Consider the following 26,487-nt stretch of genomic DNA (forward strand, 5'->3'; position numbering starts at 1 on the left):
AAAGGTTGCCGGAAAATCGTAGGGTCCTGGTAGAGAAGGAGGTACAAGAAATGTTACACTTAGGAGTGATTGAGGAATCATGCAGTGAGTGGTGTAGTCCACTAGTTATGGTCCCTAAACCCGATGGGAAGGTAAGATTTTGTGTGGACCTCCGAAAGGTCAATGCCGTATCCAAGTTTGAGGAAAAGAAGGGATCCAGCGCTCCACGGATTTCTGAATAAGAAAATTTATTGTGCCACACAACGTTTCGACCTTATGGTCTTTATCAAGTGCCTAGTCACTTGATAAAGACCATAAGGTCTAAACGTTGTGTGGCACAATAAATTTTCTTATTCAGAAATCCGTGGAGCGCTGGATCCCTTCTTTTCCTCAGTGTACTTTGGATTTTATGGCAGGTACTTCCTTGAACCAGCAGCACCGGTAAATTGTATGCATTTTTTCTATTTGTGGAGTGCAGCCTTAAACCCCTCTTACAGTATCCAAGTTTGACGCATATCCGATGCCAAGGGTGGACGAGTTAATTGACGCCCTTGGTAACGCGGAATATATATCCACGCTGGACTTAACAAAAGGATACTGGCAAATACCCTTAGAGGAAAAGTCCAATTGCAAAACAGCCTTTGCCACTCCCATGGGATTATATCAGTTTGTGACAATGCCATTTGGACTGCATGGAGCCCAAGCCACATTTCAGAGACTCATGGATAAGGTGCTGAGACCCCATAGGACGTATGCCGCAGCCTACCTAGATGACTAAATAAGAGGAAAGACAGAATCCCTATATGTGGCACTGAGAGAGTACACCCTACTTAAAACTAAATATTTATTAAATCATCTTAAAATTAAAACAGTTTGGAATAACCATAATTCCAGGACAAAAGTTAATAACAAATATAAAAGACCGGAGAGGAGGGGTAGTACATAGGGTGTTTATATACTGTATAGACCCTATTGTCAGTCTATTAACCCTATAGCGATCTCTGTGTGTAGAAAAAATGTGTAATGCAGGTAAGTGCAGTGGGATACAGCTGTATCACTAGTCCCTTGCAAACCAAACCCTTTGAGGAGGCTGAATGGGGGGAACTACAGACTTACAGGGAGTAGGGGCAGGGATAAATGAATCCTAGCTATAAGGAAAATATCCTGGGTAGCTAACCTCCTACTAGATGAGCATAGACACAAGTACTGTGCTCGTCACGGTGAAACGTACGTAGGGTACGTCTGACGTCACCATCACGTGACGTCGGCTCATCGGAGAGGTTGGGGACTGTGTACCGTCTGGGTGCTTCGTAGACTGCATTCGTGGGCAGCAAGAGCACCCAGACTTAAGTGTCAGTTTATTTAATAAAGTACTTGTGTGTATGCTCATATAATAGGAGGTTAGCTACTCAGGATATTTATCCATATAGCTAGGATTCATATATCCCTCCCCCTACTCCCTGTAAGTGTGTAGTTTCCCCTATTCAGCCTCTTTTGTAGGGTTTGGATTACAAGGGACTAGTGATACAGTTGTATCCCACTACAATTACCTGCATAAAGTACTTGTGTCTATGCTTATCTAGTAGGAGGTTAGCTACCCAGGACATTTTCCTTATAGATAGGATTCATTTATCCCTGCCCCTACTCCCTGTAAGTCTGTAGTTCCCCCCATTCAGCCTCCTCAAAGGGTTTGGTTTGCAAGGGACTAGTGATATAGCTGTATCCCACTGCACTTACCTGCATTACACATTTTTTCTACACCCAGAGATCGCTATAGGGTTAATAGACTGACAATAGGGTCTATATATAAACACCCTATGTACTACCCCTCCTCTCCGGTCTTTTACATTTTTATTAACTTTTGTCCTGCAATTTATGGTTATTCCAAACAGTTCTAATTTTACGATGATTTAATAAATATTTAGTTTTAAGTAGGGTGTACTCTCTCAGTGCCACATATAGGGATTCTGTCTTTCCTCTTATTTAGTTCACTATCATTCCCTGTGAGCACCACCCTTCCTCATACTGTTTGGTACACTAGTCCCTCTTCATTAAGCTTGAGCAGGGTATATCTGCTATATCATTATTGCAGATTGTATTTGTTTACATACATCTACCTAGATGACATTGTCATTTATAGTAAACACTGGCGGGCCCAGCTAAATAGGCTGAAAGCGGTCCTCAAATCTCTAAGAGAGGCAGGGCTCACAGCCAACCCTAAGAAATGTGCCTTGGGTAAGGCGGAAACCAAATACTTGGGGTATGCAGTGGGAGGTGGAAAAGTAAGGCCACTAGCCGACAAGGTAATTGCCCTGAAAGAAGTTCCGACCCCCCAAGCAAAAACACAGGTACGCTCTCTGCTGGGTTTAGCAGGATACTACCGGCGGTTCATCCCCAACTACTCTGAAGTGGCAGCCCTTTAACGGACCTCACAAAAAAGTGTGCCCGTACACAAGTGGTATGGTCAAGGGAGTGTCAGAGAGCCTTTGAGAACATAAAAATCAGAGGGTCCCGTCCTTAGAAGCTCAGACTTCAACAGGCCTTTTGTAGTGCAAATGGATGCATCAGAGATAGGGCTAGGGGCAGTGTTGTCACAACAGTTTGAGGGAGTTGAACACCCTATCCTTTTCCTGATTAGGAAATTGTTCCAGAGGGAAAAAAATTACTCAGTGATTGAGAAGAAGTGCCTCGCAGTAAAGTGGGCAATCGAGGCTTTAAGGCATTACCTGGCAGGAGTCCATTTTACTCTGGTGACAGACCATGCTCCACTGAAGTGGTTAAATAGTATGAAAGATTCCAATGCTAGGTTAACTAGGTGGTATATGGCCCTCCAATCCTTCTCATTTGAGATTCAGCACAGGCCGGGAAAAGAGAACGTAAATGCTGATTTCTTTTCTAGAGAAGGGGTGGATGGCCGGGCTTCAGCCGTGCGTAGACCCAGCCACACACTAACAGGGGAGGAATGTGACAGGGTAAATAAAAGCCACCAGCTATATGCCTAGCAGACATATGTTTAGTCTGCAGTGCAGCAGTGATGAGGTTAACCTCAGTTGGGAAGCTCATGGCAATTAGTTGAATCCCAGCTGCCTAATCAAGGTGTGTTAAAAACCCCAGGATATGCACACATGCAGTTAGTTGGTCAGGAGACAGGAGTGAGTTACTGAAGAGATTACTGATACAAGGTCTGTTTGCAAAGTACGTGGTTTATGAACTGTCTGTCTCCTGCATACAAAAGAGTAGCTGCCTTATCTTTGCTCTGTCTGCTAAGGAGAAACTTATTTTTGCTCTGTCTACTAAAAATAATCTATTTTGTTTTGTCTGCTGAAGAAAAAGCTATTTTCCTTTTGTTTGCTGATGAGAAGCTATTTGTTTTGGTGTGCTGTATGTTTTAAGGCTAAAATAAATAAGCCTTATCCAAAGAACCCGCGTGTGTAGTTGCATGTACACTGGCGACACACTTTATTCGAGCTCGGCTAGTCCCACGAATTCGGGTATACCCGGGTGTATTGAGGTTTGTGACTGTTTTCTGCCCGAGTGCATTGAGGTATTTTCCATGCAGGGATTGAAGCATTTTATTCCCTCTGGCTGCAATACTGCACAGTATATATATATATATACTGCATTACAATTCATGAATTTATGCCATCTGGTAGACACGCGAAGCATTGCAGCCTATTAAATCCTAATCATTATCATTTAACAGATCAGCCGCCCGTCAGCCAGGCATGAACCCAGGCTGGGAAGGCAAACGCAACGGGGCTTGTCAGAGGTGAGGAGCGGCGCATTCCAGGTATCTGCCAGGTACATACTGGGTATTTGCTCGAATAAAGTGTGTCGGTGCAGTACACTGCAACAGTCCCATTATCCCCGGCATTTAAGTTAAATGCTTTTGGGGAAGCGCAGGCCTCTGTAACCGCTGAGCACCCCCAGAAAATCCCGCAGCCACCAGTTTGAGCATCCCTGCCATATACCATACATGCTACTTTGTGTATGCAGAGTCTTGAAGAAAAGACCCATACAGCTTCTGATTTCTTAGCAAAATTACAGAATGTCATAGAGCGGTGGCTAACTCCAAAGGACACTTGAAGTTTGATTTTGTAGCCGTGGATAACAGATCCAAAGTGGTTGCAGTATGCATTCCTTGTTTCACATGTACTCGATTTAATAGTCACTCATTTCCAAGATCAGTGTTAGGCATCTGCAGGACATTTTGTCAGTTTCCAGAAAAATATGTGCTCATTTCAGCAGTTCCTACACAGCCCATAATGCCCTGTCTAGGCTGCAGGAGCAACACAACCTGTCTGGCCACCAGCTGAAAATGGAGGTGCCTACACGCTGGAACTCAACATTATATGTGCTTGAGTGCCTCCATGAGCAGCACAAGGTGATCAATGATTATGCAATGGAGCATGCCAGGCAGCTGGATGAGGCTTTTCTGCAGCCTACACAGTGGCATCTGATAGGAGAGCTGTGTAGGCTGCTGAGGCACTTTGAGGAAGCCATCGATCTTGTGAGCTGTGATGATGCTGGCATAAGCCAGAGCATCCCTCTGATTTTTCGCCTTAAAAAATCATGAATTAATATGCAGCCTAAAGGTGAGGATGAGGAAGGTGAAAAAATAACAATGACTGATAAATTGCTTGAATGTCTGAGAAATTACCCTGTGTTATCTGTATCAAATGGAGAGATTAATACCTTCAAGCAAAACTTTTAGATCCTTGATTCAAAGACAGATTGAAATACTTTTTGCCCCATGGTGAAGAGAGAGTGGTGAATTGCAAAGAGAATCTAAATGATTGAGTCCATGATGGAAAAGGAGGAATGGCAAAGAGAAGAGGGCAATGAAGTAGTAGATTCACAGAGGGCGGCATCAGTGGTGGTACATTCCACACAGAAAAATACAACATGGTGGTCGTCATGATCACCAGTATTGACACATCATGATGCTACACTACTTTGCTCCCCACACACACCTCCCCCCACCAACAAACACACACTTTACATTGGAGGGGAAGGCATACGGCCCTGTTCGCGGATGCAGAAGTTAGGCCCAAAGGCGGAGCTGGTGGCAGTGAAAGCTGAGCCGCAGCTGGGGACTAAAACGTCTCGTTCTGATTTTTCAATTTCTGCTAAAAGAGGTTTGGAGCGGCAGTTTCAAAACCGGTACAAATAGATGTTTACTAAGCCTTTCGGGACACCGGAATAAGTGTTTTAAAACCAGTATTGTCCCGGTCAAACCAATATGTATGGTCACCTAACTCATGGTATTATGGAAGGACTCACTTATATTAAGATAAATCAACATGTGATTCCTCAGAAATATGAGGCCCTTGCACCCAGAATTGAAGAGGATTAATAAATTACACCAGAGCACGTAAAGACTATTCAACAAATAGCTGCTTGCCTCTCCTCACTCAGTGCCCATGGCATTGACAACTTGCAAATCGCATCATATTAATGTTCTATTTTCGATCATCCGGTGAGGGCCCAAACACGCCAGCACTCCAACTGCTTTGCCAGCCACACAACCATAGCATCTTGGTTGGCACAATGCTTGCCTTGCTGATTTATGCATGTCCTACAACTGCTAGTTACTGTTCCATTTCTCAGTAACCACGGGTGTGAGGGAAGGCCCTAGGATATACACCTTCATTTTTGTTTTGGTTATTACCCTGTGGAAAACACTCATACAATTGCAAAAAAGTGTTATCTTTGGAACTGGCTGACTACTACCACATGGTCCAGACTAGTAGCACTGATGATGACTCCGAAGGAGATAATTCTGTTAAAACAGCACAATCGGTCAAAGGGCTTACTGTCTGAATGAGAAAATTTAGCTAAGCATTGTGGCTGCTGCTGAGTCTGCTGATTTAGGCCGAGCTCATAGTTCGTGAGATGCTGCGTGCGTGTGCGTACGCGTCAAACATACTTCCGTTGCTTGCTATATGCGTTAACCAAGTTTATGTGCGCCTGCAGACGAAGTAGCGCGTTGACGCGGCAGCGCCTTGAGGAGACACTACATTTTGTCTTTTCAGGTAGCTGCCGTGTCACGTGTGCGGTTCCGCCAATCGTGGTGAACAAGCTCTGTGATGTCAAAGGCATGTCTCCGCCACGCTCCCTCTGGCCTAGTGCAGGCCACTGACACCCTGCACATACACACACACCCTGCACATACACACCCTACCCCTTTGATGTTCCAGCTCCGACTGGCGTGGTCCAAGCACGCAAATTGTATCTATATCTGTGGTGCAGGGAATCTCAGAGCCCTGTTGGCTGCCGTGGCCCAAGTGATGCTCAACCCTATGGCCTTCTGAGGGCTGTAGTCCCTGCGAAGCCCTCTCTCTACTGGCCGCCGGATGCGGGCGCACTCTGCCGCTGGCACCCGCACACTCCCGGAGGTAAGAGGACCCAGGGGGGAACCCTACTATACACAGATTATGAGATCTATTAAATTCTGTATCTACAAGCTGTCAGATGACAGCCTTTTGGTTAAAGTAGACCCCTCTGACAGCAAATGCCGGCCCCCTGTTGCAGTGATCGTGCACAGTTTTTTTTTATTACTAGAATGTTACAAAATAAGGGATTTTCGCAAAAAGTCATATACAATCCCTCAAGCTCCCTCCTGTTGCTCTCTCACATCTTATACGAGTAGGGGCTGCACCTTTAACTCCTCTGCTGCCAGAGATCGACAGGCCCCTCCGTTAACGAAGGGGTTAATGTGTCTTTATATTACAGGCGAGTTTAAAGAATTTCCCAGCAGGGGGGCTGTATTGAGAATGTGTTAGGCAATGCCAGAAATCTCCCCTATTATTGCATAACAAGCCCCCGCCCCACTGGCACTGGGTCTCTTTAGAAGGGAGACCCACTGAGCTTGACTCCCAGTTCACCCTAAAGCTCCCCCCCCACCCCTCTGATGAATGCCGTACAATAACACCAGCTGTCTGTTCCTCCCAAATCTAACTTGAGGAAGGGGGGGGGAGGAAAGGCCACTGATTACCCAAATACAGTCATTAAAGGGGGAAATGTGTTTTTAGGGCTGTCAGAGTGATTAATGAGGGTCAGCAATGCTTGAAAAAAAAAAAAAGAGAAGAGTGCGCCTGTTTAGTCTAACTGGCAGGCTGTATTTTCTTATTGATTTATTACAGCAGTTGCTAAGGCCCTGTGGTGTGTGTGCCTGTGTGTGAATGTGCGCGCTTAACCCCTTCACAGCTGGAGGGCCCCACCCTACAAGACATCGCGGCGTGAAGACCCGGGGTTACTTGGTGTGGGTTCATGTTGTGTGTTGTGTGTGCGTATTTGACAAAAGCTGTGTGTCTGGACGCACAGCTTTGTGTACCGATAATGCACACCAGTGTGTAGTGTTTTGTGTTGTGTGTAAATATGTGCACGCGCGTTGTATAACTGTGCCAGTTGAGTTCTTCACTCACACCTGTGAGTTGGATCACTACCAATGTGTATGTCTACACGGTGTGTGTGTTTGAATGCACAACTTTTGAGTGTGTTTGTTTAATTTATTTATAACACACCAACATATTCCGTAGCGCTGCACAATAGGGGTGGAGGATGAAACAGTAAGATAACAAACATTAACACACATTGTTACAGTATGTAAAGAGGGCCCTGCCCCAAGGAGCTTGCACTCTATAAGAAAGAGTAAGTGGCAACATAGGGTAAAGGGTGATACAACCTAAACGTATATGCCCTTATGTGGTGTGTTTGTGTGTTTGTGCACACCACTGTGTATGGTGCATGATTGTGTATTAAAGTGATGTGTGTAAGTGGACACATTTGTATGTTTACACTGAGTGTGTTAGTTGTGGTAATGCATGAATGCACAATCATGAATTGCACTACTGTCTGCTGCAGTGAATATCTGCGTATGCTTGCACGCACAAGTTTTATCAGTGTGTTTCATTTGTGTATTGTCACACCAGTTGTGTTAGCGTTTCCCCGATTTGTATTAATGTGTGCTTACATGTGTTTTTAAGGGTGTGTGTATTTGTGTGCACAGGGTTTGGTAGTATGTCTGTGTGTAATCTGTACATTGGTTGTGTTAATGAGTTTCAGGCCTCTCTGGTAGTGAAGGGGGTTCAAATAATACAAATACACAAAGAGAAATAAATCTCTCTTTAGAAACTTAGGTCTAATGCTGCATGTGAAAAATGTATTTACAAACGTTAAATATATATATACATATATATATAACTTATTGCTTTTGCTATCCGCTCTTAACTCATACTTGGTTGAGATACAAATGCAGCAAAGATTTCAAAGACAATGACCACTGTCATGGGGGACCAGGTTAATTACACCTTTTTACCGAGATCATTAATTGAGCAAAACAAGGTAATAAAATAAATTGTAATTTATTCAGCATAAATTCGTTTACACACAATGATACACAAAATACAAACAAAAAGACACACTTACTTAGGGACTGGGGTCGAAAAGTAGACTTTCCTAGGTGCAGGGAACTCTGACCGGGACTTAGCCTGAGATCTCCTGGAATGCAAATCGAAGCCGGTTGCTCTGCTATTTTGAACAGATTAACTTTGAAAAGCCCGCTCGCGCTCTTACAACAGGGAACCCCGAATTTGATTGGTTCACAGATCCTTATAGTATTCTGAGTTTCCTTCACAAAACTCAGCAACCAATCAACGCTTGAGAACTTTCCCAAGCAACCAATCAGAGCCAAGCCGGCTAGAAAAGCCGGGTCAGTGGGAAATTCAAAATAGCCAGGAGACATGTGCACGCCTGCCACCTCTCTCCCTGGCTATCTCAATGCCATCCGCTGGGCAGGCTCACCAGGTCTGGCAGAACAAGTGGCAGTCCAGAGGACTGCCATTAATCTCCGTACCTTGGTACTCCGCCTTCCCCACTGACCAAATGCTTTTCACACCTCTGGGCATCCTCTGGCTGCTTTGAACTCCGATGTCCAGCAGACTTACTGGCGCCTATGGGTTAGCTCAGGCAGCCTGTTTGGACATCGGTTCAGAATGTAACAAGCACATTACATTAAAGTATATTTTAATACATTAGGGTATGTTTTAATATACATCTGAGTCTCTGGGTATGAGGGATAGAAGAGGGAAAAAGTTGTAGTTTTATTTCTATCTGCCTTATTCCCCCCCACACTTTCCCTTGGACTCAATCTGGACTCTCAGAATCCCCCCTCAACCTTAAATACAGTTGGGGCACCCACAAATCCTACACTGGTTTTGGGTCACCTTGGCACTAGCTAGTTTACCCCCCTTAACCTAGGGATTCCCTCAGCTACAGGGATACCTATTCATCCCTGTGCCCCATTCACCTTTCTGGGCTATGCTGAAGCAGGGTACCCTAGTGGTGAGTCACACTTGCATTTTCAAGGGGCGGTATTGCCGGGACAAAGTGCCTACATGTATCCGAGAATCAGGCATGATTCCGGGTACATTTATAGGGGAACCCAACCTCTTAGGCACATTCTGACAATGGCCTTAAACCCTTCTCACTGACTGCCCCACACCTCTGGAATGCCCTTCCCCTCAATACTCGACTAGCACCCTCTCTATCCACCTTAAGACACACCAGCTTAAAGAAGCATACGAGTAACACTGTGGCTAATACTATACACGATACATAAAGCTTGGCCCCCTGAAGCCGCACTTACCAGAATGCCCTCCTACTGTCTCTGTACGCTCTCCCTACCAATTAGATTGTAAGCTCTTCGGAGCAGGGACTCCTCTTCCACAATGTTACTTTTATGTCTGATGCACTTATTCCCATGATGTGTAGTTATTTGTTATTTATATGGTTGTCAAGTGTATTACTGCTGTGAAGCACTATATAAATACATACATACATACATGGTCGCTGTGTTGGTCTATCACAAGCCATATCTAAAAATGGCTTGAATACATCATAAAAAGGAAAGTTTGAGTCAGGGAACAGAGCACAAATATATATTATTTGTTTTTAACCCATGGTCATTGCACATTTAATGAATGGTTTATTTATTAAAGAAAAGTTGATCTTTGACCTCAATATACCTTTATGCTCAGGTTGGTATACATTGTCCATCCACTACTGGATCTCTCTCTCTCTCTTCTCTCTCTCCTCTCTCTCCTCTAATACACACACACAGGTATATAATAACAACCTTTACTGTACACACCATAACCAGAACCCTGTACCATGCAGTATAATAGGCCCCCAACCTAATACCACCAATGAGTGTCCCCAAAGTACATAGGGTGTCAGGCACCAATACCCTGCTGTCTTTTTTCCCAATGTCAAGGCCCATCCATAGTGTATGAAGTAGTGCTACCCCGTGTACTGTTGGTGCACTTTGCTGAGGTTCCTGCCGGGACTCTAGCACCCGGTGCGGTGACTTAGCAAGGAGGGTCCACCTGATTCAACAATGTCGGTGTCAGCGCCGGCGTCCGCTTCCACGTGGGGTGAACTCCCGCATGGATGGTATCACCATACAGTGTCTCTCACGGTGAAGGTGGTCTGGTCCCAGACCCCAGGCCGCAATCACCGCTCAGCGTCTTCCTCTGTGTCCCTGACACTATACAGTAAATGGGGAAGCGTCCCTATCTAAGGGGCCTTCCCTGAAGCAGCCACAAACTATATGTGAATCGGGGCCTGCCTGGGGGCAACCTAGGCCTAGCCTCAGAGCCACTAGCTCCTGAGGCACTACCTGTCTGTACAGCTCCCTTCTCCGACTGGCGTGGTTCCGTGAGCGCGCCAAATGTATGTCTCTCTTGCTCCTGCCCCATAGCCTTCTGGGGGCTGTAGTTCCCGCGGAGCACCTTCCCTAATGGCCGCCGGCTATATTCATAGTCCTGCGCATGCGCAGGGTGTACTAAGATGGCCGCCGGACCTAACTGGGCACTGCGCAAGCCCAACTCCCTTTCACGCATGCGCGCTCCTACCCATCATGGCCGCGCCCTATAACGGTTGCCGCCGTGAGCCTCCGGCGATCCGATCGCCTCTCCAACTGCTCCCGCATGTCACCGCAATGTCCCTGCTCGCCGGTACTCCCACCGTGGCATCCCGGTAGCCGCCCCCCCCTCCCTTTTTTATTTACAACCCCAGAAAATCACATTTTTTTAATTGACAGATTCATACATATACAATATATATATATATATATATATATATACAAAATTAGGAAGTCTCTCCTTTTTACTTTCGAAGCATAAATATTGTATAGATCTTTCTAAAACATGGCCAGAATAGCTTTTCCCCAATGTTAAATATATGTAAAAAAAATAAAATAAAATTAAGCCTGGAACAGTACCACTACTTTTTAAAAGCCATTTCCAGCATTGCAAATAAGACGCATTACCGTGCACTTCTATTATAATGGAATATATTAAAATGGAAAGTTCCTTATAAACTGTAAACCTCCCTGGATAACAGATCTGCCAGAAATTCAAAACACGTATGATGCTGGCAAAAAGGGAAGGAATAATGGACTTTGCAGGAGCCAGATACACAGTTCCCCCTGGTTGTGCATTATTGCAGGGGGGCGCAATCTTTTCCCCCTGCGCCCCCTGCTGGCTTTCCCCCTCTCACCTTGATTCAGACATCCTGGAGTCGTGACGGTACGTTGTCATGGCAACGTGACATCACATGACCCAGTGGCGTCATTTGACGCCGCGTTGCCATGGTGATGCGTCACCAGGAGCGTCTGGATCAAGGTAAGGTTTACAGAGGCCCTGCAGCTCCCCCCGGCATTAATTTAAATGCCTTCGGGAAGCACGCAGGGCCTCTGTAAACCCTGCACCCCCTGCAGCGAATCTCGGGGGGCGCGCCCCCACTTTGCACACCGCTGCATTATTGTACCAAAAATAAGATTGTTAGTTCTTGGGGTTAGGTATTCAGCTATGCCTGTAAATCCATGACCCTGCCAGAAGTTTATCTAAATAGACAAACTAACACACCCCTAATCTCCATCCCCTCGTTCATTAGAGGTTTTGCTCTCTGGGATAAACCCAGTTCCTTCTCTCTCTTCACCACCTCTAGATTGGAGCCTGCATTTCGGCTAAGAGCTCCCCATCATTTTTCCATCCCCCCCCCCCCCCCCGCCCCCCTCATCTCTCTTTCCCTCTCCATTTGTTCCAATGAACTGGCCTTTTATCTATTCTGTAGGTACAAATGAAGCTGTCAGAGTTGATCAAGCATATGATATGACAGCATGTGGAAGTCAGTACCCCTTGAACAGAAAACCCTTGTCTGTCACAGCTGCCTGAAACAAACTATAATACATAGATTGATGACTGTGAAAGCAGGACCGCTCTATTTTTGGTGAAAACACTTCTTGAAAGATCTTGAAAGGAGCTGGCAGGTTTGCAGTCCCAATGATTAATGAGCATTGGCTGCACACGATAGATTTCTCCCACTGCCAGGCCTTCATACAGCAGGCCAAAACATGTTATATTCCTCTTTAGCTTTCCTTGTTGTTCCGGAAATGACATTAAACGACAGGCCGCATATGGAAAAAGTTAAATATAAATTACTGCTGAAAGAGACGTAGTTTGGTTTAGTTTAGTCGAAAATGTTTATGAGTTCAGAAACACGGCACTGCATATGTATTTAAAATGATAAATGTGTTTCAATAACTGAAGAATTTCTGCTTGCGGGCAGGTTTTGAAACCTACACAGTTTTGGCAGTGTTTATCTTTCGCTGACTGCAGAATAACAGCAGGCCTAGAACTTCATAAATCTCCGAGACTCAAATCAGTAATTTTTTTTTTTTTTTTTCCCCTCGGTTTGTTTTTCCAAGGACAAAATAACTCTGTGGAAGAGAATACTCTTACAGGCCGAGATGAGAAAAGGCCTTGGATTTAACACAGGCCTCTGGCTCTTACTCCGACCCTGGCTTCAGTAGGCCGCGCTGAGGTGGCTGTGTTTTGTGACATGTTTGTTCAGTTTTAATTCAAAAGACAAACACGCTGATTTGGGTCTTTCATCTAATCCTGACCCCCAGGAGTTTTCCCAAACACAACGTCATAATGTGGAGCCACCTCTGGTGTGCTCAGAGCGGCAGCGATATTCTGATGTTAGCGCCGAGGTTTATACAAAGCGCATCTGTGTTGCACATCTTTGCAGTAGCTTTTACAATAAAATGTATTTTCAAATAAAGATGCGTTGAGATCTACATTTCATGTATGCAGCCGTAAACTCTCACTGATATCCTGTGAGTCTCACAGCTATGGAGTCTTGTCTCATTGATTTGCAGCATCGAGAAATGACAGCCATTTCTACATTTCCCCTCACATTGTAGTCCTTGGAGTATGACATTTCTGATGGATGTCGTGGGTGACGATACAGAGAGAAGCAAAGCTATGAATCCTCAATTACAATAACAGATATGTTTAAAATATGACAGTATAGAGAACTAGAATATTGCAGGAGTTGTGTTCTCTTTGGGGATCAGTCACAGATATGAAGGTTTCCCCAAATAGAAAATGAAGAACAGTCAATTTATTTCACATCCTCCGACTGTACAGTACTGTTTTAGTAGGCCCTGTACGGCCCCCAAGCATTGTAGTTGCTTGTGCTGGTTTCTGCTGATGCATACCCCTCGCTGCGACCACTGGCCAATCAAAATATTTGGCGACTCTGACAGACATCATCGGTTGTAGATAGGGTGCAGTAGCAGGAAACAGCAGCAGTCCCTGGACCCTTCAAAGGTCCTTATGCGTGCAGGTCCCCCTCTGCCTGAGCTCTCTCAGCAGGCTCAGCCTGCAATTGCAAGGAGCTCTTTATAAAGTGAGGAAAGGAGCAGCTGTCAAATGTGGATTATTAGAGTAGTGGGGGGTGGGCTATTATAGTAGTGGGGTGAGGGTTATATGAGGGGTGTAGAGGCTATAAGAAGGTGTACGGATATGAGGGGCGTGGGGGTGTACGTGAGGGATGTAGGATATACGGTGGGATATATATGAGGGGGCGTGGGGTTATAATAGACGCATGTGTACCTAATTTCCGCTGTGAAATGTTGAAAGGTATGTTATTTATTAAACATGGGTACATTAAACAGACTTCTGCTGGACGGAACTGAAACATTGTAACGTTCATTATGTAATATTATTATTTCCAATACAGCTACATTATAAATAGATATATAATTATATACAACACACACACTCACATATATTTATATCCACATGCATGCATACATATGTACATAGTGGTCCTTTTGCTTTTGTTAACATTTATTCAGAAACCTAAACTGTTTCTATCTCTTTTTTTTCCCAAAAGGAAACAAGATTTATATTAAAGGAGATCACCATTTTTCCAAAATATGTTATCCAGTCCTCAAGCCCCTCAACAGGTCAGGTTTTTAGGATACCCCAGGTCCAGCACAGGTGGCTCATTCAGAGGCTCTGTCAAAGAGATAGTTAAATACCCCGTGACAACAACATTATATATAGAATGATCTAAACCTGGAAACTGCTGGTTGTAATTGGAATGAAAAAAATATGAAATTTAAAGGCAGTTTGCAAATGAAGAGATTTTTGAACTGTTTATGTAGTACTGGAAATTGAATGTGTCTGGTGCTAGCTAACGTACGTAATGGGTTGGCACAGCTACGTACAAAAAAAAGCAGTGTTGAAAAGCAGCCTTTCCAGCCGTTAATTTTGCTAAAGGGACAGAGATATGGGATCAGTAACCTAACCTCCACAATCTCACTCTGAGCTGCCTTAAAACTAAAGACTGCCCCACAAACCACTTTCTGTTAACTTCAAAAATCAGCGAGGAAATGCAACGTGACATTCCCGCCTACTTAAATCCCCAACCGCCTGTAACAGAGCGGCCATAAGGTAAATTATTTAAAATAAAATTGCAAGGGGAGCACTGTATTTCCTCAACGTCCATGGTTTCCTCGAGCTGATGATTCCAAGGTTCAAAAGTTTGCGGTTGTTTGTAAAGGGGTTCTCTCTCTCTCTTCAGTTGTGCTCAGCTGAGCCTAAACTGCCCTGATGAGAAAGTGGCATGAAATGCATACAAACTTGTGCTGTGATTGCCATAGAAGGTGCATTTCCTATTTAGTGTGTTCAGTTGAAAGTGTGAGTTAGCTAGTGAGAGGAGAAGGAGTAGAGCTGTTAGGCCTATAGAGCAATAGGTGGACCAAATACCTCCTGCCCTGCATAGGGGGCAGGGGAAGAGCTAGACCCAGTCTGGGTGGCCCTAGGCCCAGAGTGGCGTCAGGAGGACATCCTGAAGGAAGACAGCAGTGGCTGAGAGCCACTGCCTGTACCTGGATGCTCTAGTCTGCTGCTGGGACTTGAATAAAGAGTCCTGATTTAAAGATACAGCTGTGTGAGACTGGAATCTATCATCCCTGGGAGGGAAGCTCTGCTGTAGGGATTCCACCCCATATCCCTGGGGCTGCAGGAGATTGTGGCGCTGCACCATTGAGGAGAACGAAAAGGAGAACCCCAGAAACCTGTCCTGGTGGCCCCAATATCACCGCGGGAGACTCAGGCCCTCCTGTTGCCAGCAGGTATGCACCACACACACACATGTAACGGGAGAGTTAGTTCCCCTAGAGGACCCTATCTGAGGTTGGGGGGGGGGGGGGGGGTAAGCCTTACATAAGTTTTGATACATTTTAATGGACCAACATGAGAGTTCTTCATAGATTAAGCTATAGTGTACAGAGCTCTAAAAACCTCACAGGTCTCTTATTCATGTGTACAGGGGTTTCCTAACCTCACATGGCTCTTCTTCATGTGTAAGGAACCTTCCTAACCTCACAGGTCTCTTTTTCATGTATACAGAGCTTTCCAAACCTCACAGGTCTCTTCTTCACATGTACAAAGTTTTGCCTAACTCTTGTTTAATTGCACGGTGAGGGATGTTGCACTTTGGAAAACTTTGCACTATAATATCATCACTAAATAACTCTAATGTCCATTCAAGTAGTATCATAACCAATGAGTCTAAACTTCTTCAGGTCCAGGACCAATACAGCTACTCTGAACAATGAGACTGGAGACCAAAATACATATTTGGCTTCCACCAATAAATACAGCTACTAATGAAAACTACTTGTCTCTATCATCCTCTGGTCCCCTCCAAACGCTAAAAGAGAAATCCTACTGTAGCCCCCTTTCCCCGTGTTTAAGGGAAACTATCTGTGCTGCTATACCTGCGTAGCTTACAGGAGGCCTGATCCTCCACCACTGGGAGCCTGGGGTGATCACATTCAATGGTACACAGCGCCTTCACCTGAGAGAGATCTTAACGTGTAGGATTACCCCGCACAGGAACCAATAGTCAGTAACCACAAACAGAGTATATAACGTATTTACTGACATACAAACAGACAACACTATAATAACAAGGCCATGCAATGTTGTACCCACACAGTACCTCCACAGTGTAAGCCCACCACCTTGTCGACACCCCAGTGAGGTTCCCCCAAAGTTATGAGGCTGGGCACCTAACCACTCGTTTTCCACAAGACAGGCCCACCCCAAAGTGTGTGAGGAGTAGCGCTACCCCTGTGTGTGGCCGTTGGTGCATTTGCAGATACCTTCCTGGTTTTAGGCCAGACCAGGAAAACTGTAGTGTGGATCCGTCGGACCGCGGAGTGATTCCACGAAGGCGTCCGCCTCTGAGGGAGCTCCCATGGGAGTGTGTCCCTTTTAAGTATCTATTAGTATGCCTGTCCGCTGGTCTCAAACTGCAGGCCACGCACACCGCGTGGCGTCCGTCATCGGCATGCTAAGGCTATCTAGCTGAATGCTACGGAGGAAGAGACCCCATCTACAGGCTTTCCCTGCAGTACCCACAAGCTGAGGTGAGTCGGGGCCTAGCTGGAACCTGCACCAAGACACTACCTTACCCTTGCTGTCCCTGCTCCGACTGGCGTGCTCCTCTAAGCACGCCAAATGTATCTATCTGGTGCCTCCGAGAATCCTACAGCCCTATTGGCTGCAATGGCCCATGTGGTGAGCAGCCCCGGTGGCTGCTGGGGCTTGGAGTCCCGTGCAGAGCCTGCCTGTAACAGCTTCCACACTATCTCCTGCTCTGCCCCTAAGGCTCCTGGGACATGTAGTCCCCTTGCGGAGCCATGGGCAAGATGGCCGTCACAACTCTGCTGTACTGCGCATGCGTGGAATACTCTCTGCACATGTGTGAGAATTAAAGATGGCCACCGCCTGTGTCACGGAGATCCGTGGCTCCCCCGGTCTGCCCGAAGCCTCTCCACATCACGCCGGGTCCGCCCACCTCTCCGACAGCACCCAGACAAGCCTGCAGCTCCCCCGTCCGCAGCGGAGGTAAACGGGGAGCTCGGCTACACTACCATGGGTGATAAATCTCCTATTGAGTACCCTTGTTGGTCAGAAGTTAGCTAAATTGACCATCACTATTTGAAAACACTGGAGACATGAGAACTAGAAAATGTTAGGTAGGCTGAGAGAATAAAAGATACTCAGCATTAGAGAGGGGAAAATCCACCCAAATCAATTTCCCGGATGTTCTTGCATTTTCTGCCCAAATCCGTTTCATGGTATAAAATCCGCAAACGGATTTGGTTGGTTTTAATCGGCACGGATTGATCACAAAAACGCCATTGGATACAACCCGTGGACGGATTTGTAGAATCCCATCCGTGAATTGCTAATAGAGATTGGACTCTACAACTCCTTAAATGGATTGCAGAATCAGCAGAGTGTACTGGTAATAACAATAAAAAATCCACAAAACGCTAATTGCCCTTTTTGAGATTGTTCAACCAAAATCTGCAGACCAGAGGTACTGGTCAATCCGCTGCGGATCAGAACTCGGCAAAAATATTCACCCATCTCTATTTAGCATATATATACAGTATGTATGATTATATGCAGTGGAGAGATGCTTTCCTCCAACATGAACCACTGCTTTAATTTATTAGTACATTCAAAGGGGTCGATGTATTAACTAGACTCCTTTGAAGTCATAACATCTGCATTGTATTTTCTCTTCTGTCCTTTAACCTCTGCATCAAATATTGGAAACCTGTTTTCCAAGTGTGGTATATTTTGTACAGGTTTCTTAAAGCAGCCACCCTAACCAAACCCCTTTCTTACAGGATTGGAGCCAGGGGGTCCTGCAGAGCTGAACCGTGCTACTTTCACTTTCGGGCACCTCTCTGTTCCGGAGATACTTACACGTGAAGTTACCTGTATTACTTACTGTTTTTTAAAGGGGGATTTAAATGGCAGTCCAAGAGGAAACCGCAACGATGATGTTGCAGGTTCCTATTGGCTTAAGATGTGGCAGCCATTTTGTTAACCCCGGAGGGAGACTTAAACCAGGTAACTTCAGCGGAAGGTATCTCGGGAACTGGTGGGTCCCTGAAGCTTTAAATAGCACCTATTACACTATTTCCCATTGTGTAAAAAAAAGTAGGAGAGGATTGCTGCTTTAAGTGATGAGTTTAACTTATGCATGAGTCAGAAATTGATACATACCATTATAATATAGAGATCAAGTAATTTCTTTGTAACTCCTCTTATTACTCATATAACCAATATTTCTCACTTATAAAGCTGTGGAAAGCAGCTTTTGTACCTATTTAAAACTACTCTCTTAGGCCCACATATACTTGACTTTAGAGCTTGTGATAATGCTCCCGACCCCTGCAAATACCGTAATGCAAAGACACACACAGAAAAAGTCTGGGAGTTCAAAGGCCCGACTTTTATTGAACACAATAACTGGTACGTGCCAACCCTGGCAGAGTGCCCCACCCACAGGTAAGGCCAATTGAACTGAACCATGGCTCGCAAAAAAACCCCAAGCCAGGTACACACAGCTGTGGCCACTTAAATTACTTATCATCGGTTGTGAGAATGGGCCCCAGGAACCCAAAGCACAATGAGCCCTGCCCACTTCCCAATAAAATCCACCAGCAGGATTTACCATACCACAGAGCCCTATCTGGTAAGGGTAACACGCACTTATTTATTTATTTATAAAATATTTTACCAGGAAGTAATACATTGAGAGTTACCTCTCGTTTTCAAGTATGTCCTGGACACAGAGTTAAGACAAATAATACATGTTTACAAATACAGTTACAGTACATAAATGAACAGGGTATACATTATATACAAGACATTGCATGCACAGTTAAACAAAATATATGTTATGGGCGAATGAAACAGTTACAGACCAGGTTAAAATGTGAGACAGCCTTAGATTTGAAAGAACTTAAACTGGTGGTGGATGTGAGAGTCTCTGGTAGGTTGTTCCAGTTTTGGGGTGCACGGTAAGAGAAGGAGGAACGGCCGGATACTTTGTACCCCCCCACTCCCAACAGCCAACACCAACAGGGCAATTTATCGACCCTTACATTTTCCCCGAGCTGCCAGACCCGCCAAGATTTTCTCCAGACCCACCCTGAATGGTAATATTGAATAACTCCAGGCCGATGTCGGACAGATGTGCCCCGTCCAGCCGAAACAACCGATCATTAACCGAGTAAAAAGCAGGAAGACAAACCAACCTGTATCTGCGTTAAATCCCTATAAATCACATAGATTAAATCCAGCAATTTAACAGTAACCGTGTAATTGCCCCCAACGTGAAGCAACAAAACCTGTGGGGGCTTCCAATCCCTGGCAAGAACCAAAAATGCCAGTAACAACTGGTCCCATCATAAACCTCTCCTTCCCCACCAAAAAAAACTAATTCCTTCTCCTTAGCAAGCCCAAATTCCTCCTGTATGGATGAACAGCCGCACGTTTGGCTGCTCAGTGAAAGTATAAATCCCCGATTATCCACACGTCCAGGGCAGCAGAACCTGAAACATATCAGGGAGTGAAAATAATCTAAAGCATAACTACCTACACTAACGAAAGACGCACACAGCTGCGGCAACAGTTCAACTCCCATATCCCGAAACAGTTGATCACCTCTATGCCCAAACTCGACCAAGCTGCCTTGGTGTCCTCCTCTATGCAGATGGAGTGGGTACCGAACTGGGTGCTATCTAAACCCAAACTCTCAAGGCATAACTGGAAAAAAACTTGTTGATATTAAAACCTTGCCAACTCCCCAGCCAGGTATAAGGGATCTGTCTGGATACCTAAGATGGCTGCCGACAGGAAGTGACCTCCCACTCTTACTGAGGCTACTGTGGCGATCTTGCTTCCTGCCACTCACTTCCTGACAGGAAGTCAGCATCTCTCTGGCTCTCATTGCCAGCAGCTGCTTCTAGCTTTTAGATAGCAAGCAGCTCGCATGAGCGCCGCAGTACTCCTGCCGGCACAGAACCTAGGCTCCGTCCCCACACCGCCTCCCATGACGCAACGGAGGACGCTCCTGTCTCCAATACACATCGGCGTCACATGATCAGAAACACTCGAGTGGTTAATGCTAACTCCCTTCATTACTCCACAGCTGGGATACACTCCGCCCCTGCCTATCAATACACAGCGTGATGTGTGATGACTCACTGCCGGCAGCCTTCCCATTGGCTCTCTGTGCTTTATATGCTGCAGCCAGCCCATAGGCAAATTGGCTGAGCATAAACTTCTGTTTATGTACGAAGTGCTTGTCTCAAGCACCCTGCTGCCCTGCTGTTGCTCTGTGCACCCTGCTGCCCTGCCGTTGCTCTGTGCACCCTGCTGCCCTGCCGTTGCTCTGTGCATCCTGCTGCCCTGCCGTTGCTCTGTGCATTCTACTTGATCTCTTGTACCTTTGACAGCTTGAACCTGGACCTCTACCTTCTCTGACCCCTGGACCTGGGCTACGCACTATGACCATTCTGACCTCTCTGCTCCTGAACCCGGCAACGCACAACGATCATCCGACTTCTCCAATCCTAGACCACAGAGAGTATTACGACTATCCTGACCTCTCCTACACTGACCTAGCTACACGACTAAGACTCTGCAATCTGAATGTGGTTGCGTGGTTGTTGGTCAGTGTATTCTAACATCCCCACCTCAGCCCTGCAGTCCCGTCCTGTTTGTGGTGAGCCCTCATTACACTTTGCTTGTGCAAAGTACTCAGTACCTCTTCCTGCTGGAGCTCTGTCTTTGCCTCAGTGATTGCTTGCATGTGCTGTACTTCTGCTTGGACTTGACTACCCCTGCCTGCCGCCTTCCTCAATCATGGAATTTTTCTTGACTATCCCTGCCTGCCGCCTGTGTCGACCCGGAATTGGACTTGACTAACCCTGCATCCCAGGCCTCAGATCCCAGGCCAATGTCGATGTACTTCTCCCTATCTCTGCCCTGTGGGTTTGTATCCTGTCTTGCAGTCAGCAAAGTTACACCAGGTTGCGATACTCGCGGCAGGCAGCCGCATAAGCTTCCCACGTACCAGGTGCAACGGAAGCCCAAACAAGATCCATCACTGGACCATAGCCTGGTCCCACAACTCTAAAGGGGAGCTCTGCCCATCTTTATCCAGCTCACTGGTTTAACTGCCTTTCATAGCAGAATGCTGCAATGGTTTGCCCACGCCCTGCCTGCTCATGCAGAAGTACTTGGCAGAGGAGTGGGCACCTGCTAAACCTGCATTAATCTTCGTTAAAAGTCCAGCAGTGACCTTTTCTACTATTGACTAGCAGTCCAGTGAACACCACACTTCAGGTCACCCCAAGAAAAGGGGTTGCCTTCTGTGTTCTCATAAGCTTAGGGTCTCCCTCCCCACCATTTTATACACTTAAAACATAATATTTCAACACTCAAGGACAGGTGCTGCCTAAATGCTCAGGCCCTGATTAGTGGGTAGAACTGCAACATAACAAGGATACAGGGAAAGGTCACAGACCAAGTTGCAACAATTCTCCTGCAAACATATTAACCTCTGATTTCATGAGGTGCAGGAACCAAGCAAAGACATACATATATTCATAACATATAATACAATACCAATGTATTACTGACAGGTAGGGGTAATAGCAGACAACCTTTATTAACAGCAGCCATACTGTATTTCCTCGATTGTAAGTCACCATCGATTGTAAGACGCGCCATCGATTTGGCCCTTACAATCGAGAAAAATTACTTTTTCACTATCCATGTTTCAGGAGAGGTCCCAAGTCAGCGGAGGATGAAGCGAGTGCGGCGGCAGGAGAGGTGCCACGTCTGCAGATGGTTGACGATGGACAGCGAGCGGGAGTGGATGGGAGTGCGGTGGCAGGACAGGTCCCAATTCTGCAGGTGAATGAAGCTAAGAAGACAGAGAGCGGGCAGTGGCGGCGGCAGGAGATCATAATAGCAGGAGAGCTAGGCAGGAGCAGAGCAGCATAGGGGAACGGCTGGGGAGGAGCACACTGTAACCGGAAGTTAGACACTGGTCAACTTTTTACTTGCAGCCTTTGGGGGTCAAAATGCCAAGCTACATCAAAGACACAATGGATTTCATTAATAAACTGGCAGCCCTAAGACTGGATCTCGGGAATACCTTGCTAGTGACTATGGATGTCTCCAGTCTATATACAAATATCAGGTATAAAGCCATGGAAGCCATCAAAGACCACTTTGGTGCATACAGGGACTACACTGGTCCCCTGGTGGAATTTTTACTACTCCTTATTGAAATTGTTCTCCATAAAAACTTTTTTAAATTTGAGCAAAAGTTCTATCTTCAATGCATGGAAACGGCAATGGGGTCCAACATAGCCCCGGCATATGCCAATTTATTCATGGACCAATATGAGCAGACTCACATTGTGCATGACTCCCTTTTCTCACATCACATTATTACATACTTAAGATACATCAATGATGTGTTCATGGTGTGGGGGGGGGGGGGGGCACTGAAGCGGAGCTCAAACTATTCATAGAATATCTCAATACTATTCCATCGAGTATTCGTTTCACTGTCAACTACAGTGCCAGTGATATTGTCTTTCTTGACACAGTGGTATATAAAGGCCCGGAGTCATTGTTGACCAGAATTCACCAGAAGAAGACGGATAGGAACACCCTCCTTCTGGCCAGTAGCCATCACCCCATCTCCTTAAAGAGAGGATTACCTTACTCCCAGTTCCTCGGAGTTCAGAGGGTCACCAGCAACCATGAGGAATGTGACCAGGCATTATGGAATATGGCCAGACGGTTCCTGGACAGAGGCTATGATAGACGGCAAGTCAAAGATGCCTTAACAAGGGCTAAACTTGTTCCTCAAAGTCAACTTCTCGTACCTGTTGAGATGTCACATACCTCTGACCGTTTCAACATTAATACAACATACAGCACTGCCTCAGGAACTATTAAGACCAGCGTACTGAAACACTGGCATATTCTTGCCAATGATAAAAAATAGACAAGTCTTTCATGAATCACCTTTATTCTGTTACAGAAGGGGACGAATATTGGTGATTCATTGACACAATCAGACCCGGTGACAAAGTATAGCAACCCTACCATTTGGCTGTCTAGACCAGCAAAAGGAAAGGGGAGGGGACACTCCCACTTGTGATGCTAACCAGGAGCAGACAAATGCCCTATTCATAATATATAAACATCTTCATTGCATGAGACAGTTCATGAGACCCAGGAATCCAATCTTTTTGATAAAGCGTGGGATACCACGTGAAACGCGTTAGAGTGTCCTTTTGGCTGTTTTTATTATGCCCTAAATAATTTTTTGCACCTAGTTTCTTGCAGTTAGCAGTTTGTGGTTTCAATTTATCTTCAGTAGCAGCAGATGCACCGCTGTTTTTCCAGCACTGTCTAGACCAGCAGAAGTGTATAAGTGCCACAGTTGCACTTACTGTCAGGGAAGAGATTTTCACATCCACATAGCGGTAAAGGCATAAAAATTAGAGACTATATGAATTGCGAGAGCCATTTTATGGTATACTTTATTCGATGCCCATGCGGCAAGTATAATATAGGAAAAATAACCCGCATGCCCAAAGAACGCATTTGTCTGCACCGCTCAACCATCAGGAAAGCCTTACTGGACACTGGCAATAATGATGACTTGAAACTTCAGCCAGTAGCAAGACATTTCAAACAATTTAAGCACAGTTTGGCAACACTGAGGTGTATGCCAATATTCCAGGCGCATGCCCGCCCCCGGGGTGGTGACAGAGGCAAGCTATTGCTCCTATTGGAAATGAGGATGATCTTTGATCTGAACACCATGGCCCCACGGGGCCTTAATGAGGATTTCAAAATTGGGTGCTTTTTGTGACACTCTTCTGCTGTTTTCATCTTATACCCTGCTTGATTGCTCATTATGTATCTCTCACTTGGCACTATTGTGGTCATGTGTCTATTTATTGTTTGGGGCCTTATGCTTTTTATTATGTGCTATACATTTTCCTATTACTGGGATGCTCTGTGTGCATAATATGGACAACATCCAGGTTATTCCCCATGCATAGTTATGTGGCACCTTCATTTGTGACTTTGTGTCACTTACCCTCTAGTGATCCATTTTGCCGTATTGGTAGCAGTTATCCACACGTCTGTGATCCCCTATTTTTACTCCCCAACCTGCCATTCACTTTTATTCCCCACTTGTATGCTCCGCAGGAAGACACTATGCTCAGACGGGCACTCACGCTGACACTAGCTGCGCTGTGGCCTGCGCATGCGCGGTGTTCTGTGTAACCGGTTGTCATGGTGATTTGGCGCGGAGTTCGCTCTACCTGGCAATGGGAGGGCGCCACTACAGTCCTACTTGTGATGGACGCCCTCCTCCCACGCGCATGCGCTCATGTTGTTTATGCCAGACGGGACTTGGACTTGGCTCAGCTGTTCGAGATGGCGGCCGTGCGCCTGTGATTATGCCTGCAGTCATGTGTCTCTATGATTGATCAATTAGCTCCCTCTAATAGATTTCACTGGGTGAAGTTTGGGTATAAATGTCTTCTGGGTGCCATTGTTATCCAGCACCTCCCTGGGGAAGGTCCTTCCTGGATCGAAACGTTGGTTATAAGTGTGCTATGTATTTTCAAATACAGGTTTTTCATGTTTACAATTGAGTGCTGTTTCTTGATTTCTCTCACGGGGAAACATTGCGTTCTATTTATGCTTATGGAACATGCACCAGGCTTTTGTTTGCGCTATATATATATATATATATATATATATACAGTGTTCGACAAACCTATACATTTGCACGCCCCGGGTGAGTGGATTTAACATCGTGGCAAGCTCCTATTGGCCCAAGCAGCACACGTGTGGTACTAGGTGCGAGTAGATTTTTTTGTTTGGCGAGTAGATTTTTTGGTGATATGTCGACCACTGTATATATATATATATATATATATATATATATTTATATATATATATATATATATATATATATATATATATATATATATATATATATATATATATATGTAGCCCTGGTAAGAAATGGGGGCTATATATCTTTTCTCCTACTGGTGTAAGTCCTGTTAAGGGCAGGCCGCCAGTAGTTAACATGGGTTTTCCCCCCCGCTTAAGCCCTGCCCTGAGTGATGGAGGCAGGCCCCTGACTCTGTGTGCAGGCCTGAGACAGAGGGGAGGGCCTGCTGACATCATGAGGGGTGGGGCTGTCTAAACTTAGTTCTGCCTGTTCCTGTAAGTGACAAGAGTTCTGTCCTGGGAGCTGAGGAGTGAAGTTCTGATCTGTCTTGGGTTGAGACCTGAGCTATTCTGTCCTGGGGCTGAGAGCCATGATTAGAGCTGATAAAATTATAGGCGGTGGACCAATGCCCCTCACCCTGCTCAGGGGGCGAGGGGGGGATCTTGCCTCACCCAGAGGGTATACCCTAAGGGTGGGTGCCGGGGGCATTGAAGCCCCATACAGCCCATCCTGCAGGGGTACAGCCTGGAGGAGAAGGTGTGGAGGAAAAGACCCTGTATACATTTGGAAGCACTGCTGTGTTTGATCTGCTGGGTGCTGCTACAGAAAGAATAAAGAGACATTGCTGCTTTTAACAAAGAACTGACTGAGACTGGAATCTCTCTTCCCTGAGTGGGAATTCTCTGTAAGGGTTCCACTCCATATCCCTGGGGCTTATAGAGATGGAGGCGCTGCACCGTTGCTAGAGAAGATGGAGGCATATACCCCAGAAGCCTGTCCCTGTTATCCCCAATACCAACGCGGGAGACTCAGGCCCTCCTGTTCCTCACAGGTATGCACCACCAACATGCGTATAGCCAGCCCTCACTACACCCTAGAGGTCCAATCTGCGACCGGGGGGGGGGGACATGAGTTACATTTGGAGGTGCTGCTGAGACCCAGAACAGGACAGGCTTTCAGCGAAGCAGAGCTGGAAGTGTAAAGTGCACCTTCCATGCAAGTGCTGGAGAGAGTAGGGCATATATGCATACCAGGGGTAGTCAGGGGAGCGAGGATTCCCGCACAGTACGCCCTGGGTGCCCTAAGAGGTTGTTGTAAGATGGATGTGGAGCTATAGCTGTCCTAGGGCCTCATGCAGTAAGCCCCGATAAAATCTCTTTGGCAAGGGTTGCGGAGAGGGCTCTTTTTGGCGATTTGCCCTCGCGGTATTCAGTAAGGGCCGGATCCATGCCGATCTCTGCCGAATCACTGCGAAAGCAA

Source organism: Ascaphus truei, chromosome 5 (assembly GCF_040206685.1).
Source record: "Ascaphus truei isolate aAscTru1 chromosome 5, aAscTru1.hap1, whole genome shotgun sequence".
NCBI classification, from domain to species: domain Eukaryota; kingdom Metazoa; phylum Chordata; class Amphibia; order Anura; family Ascaphidae; genus Ascaphus; species Ascaphus truei.